This window comes from Pinus tabuliformis, chromosome 6 (assembly GCF_031772625.1).
Source record: "Pinus tabuliformis cultivar Carrire ecotype Pingquan chromosome 6, CPIR1, whole genome shotgun sequence".
Classification (NCBI taxonomy): domain Eukaryota; kingdom Viridiplantae; phylum Streptophyta; class Pinopsida; order Pinales; family Pinaceae; genus Pinus; species Pinus tabuliformis.
The window spans coordinates 1,078,920,795-1,078,922,362 of record NC_142292.1 but is presented as its reverse complement, the minus strand read 5'-3'; the positions used below and the strand labels follow the sequence as shown (position 1 = coordinate 1,078,922,362).

At 40.1% G+C, this 1,568-nt stretch overlaps 1 pseudogene; it reads right to left on the bottom strand.

The window, feature by feature from the left end:
* Positions 1–661: 661 nt before the first annotated feature.
* Positions 662–994, bottom strand: LOC149262651 (tropinone reductase homolog At5g06060 pseudogene; annotated as a pseudogene).
* Positions 995–1,568: the final 574 nt, after the last annotated feature.

Sequence of the window (1,568 nt, the reverse complement as noted above, 5' to 3'; positions counted from 1 at the left end):
ATCGGCTGACTTCAAGGAGTATCACCCTTTGCAAAGGAACAGATTTGCCACTTGTTACAAGAAGTTCAGTTCTATAAATCTCCTCCACAAGGCTAGAATTAAAAGTATGCTTTGACACAACATCTGGAGAGATTATCTAGTTTGCATTTGCAGTTTTGGTAATCCGATCTCTTTGAATCTCGTCAAGAGCGATTATATTTCCTGAAATAGACCCCGTCTTCAAACTGTGTATCTTTATGTATGCAGCCATCGCTGGCATCCGAATGGAATTGATGTAGAAAACCGTAGCCAGATTAACTAAGGTTCCTGTCATGACAGCATCACCTATCGCCTTTTGAGCAGAAGCAACTCGTTTGAATGCTCGTTCTGACTCCAGTGTGCGAACCCGGAGCATTCAAATCTCCTTGTTCCAGGCGTTGGATAAACTCAGCAAGTTTTTCAACTTTGTCAGCCTGTCTAAAGAGATTAGAAAATACACGTGACTGCCGATCCCCTTAATGGATTCTGGTTCATCAAATTGTGTTCTACCCATTGCAGAAGCCACTGGATACCACACCAAATCGGATTTTTCGTATGGCTGGGAAACTGTTTCAAATGTAAGGCGAGAAAAGTCATTCAACCAAGCATCAATTTTACTCTCCGTCCCCAATATAACATGCATTCAATCATGAAGCCACGCCAACGCCTTAGAGGAACGTGTAGTCAAAATAGTAAATGTAAAGAACACTCCTCCTTCAGAATCTTGCCATGTGTCATAAGGAGCTACAGGTAGGCAAAGAAAAGCTACGAGGGATAAAACTTCATGAGGTTCAGCAAAACGCTTTAAAGGAATACGATCAAGTAACACAAACTCTTTGTCTTCCAAGAGCTTCTCCAAGAGCGATGTCTTGGTACGCCATGGTGCCACACAGTTAACACGTATGTTGTCACTTGTCCACGCACATGCAAGACTTTTTGTGAGTTGGCTCATTACTCCTTTGCTGGCCGCATACATGGTACCAGAAAATAGCTACAACACCAACAACCGATGAAATGAAAACAATGCTTCCCCTTTTTAATGCTTTTAGTAGAGGATGTGACAGCTGAGACATATGATAAGCTGATTCAACGTTGGTAGACATAAGAAATGAGAAATCCTCATATTTATACCGACATTATTAATCAACATATTGAGTTTCCCATTGCAAAATGAAAAACATCTTTCAATCAACTCCTCTTGTGCTGAACGAGATGATAAAACATAGACTATACCATCAAACTGCAGCCCAGATTCCTTTCACTGAGTCAAACATTCATTAAAATCCTTCTCTGTACGCGAACATGTCATTAACAGTGGAAATCCTTTGTTCATTTATCTTGAAAATGTATATAGAATGATTGCTTCTTCGCTCCATCCTTTTTCCACTCGTAAAATCCTTCAACTGACACAAGGTAATGATAACTTGGAATAAGTCAACGAACAAAAGCCTTCTCATAACCGATTCTGATCAATCATTGATTTCAAAAAGGACCACGGTTTTGAGACTTGAGTATGAAACAGAGTTTTGATGGAACTTCGTTGGTGATCA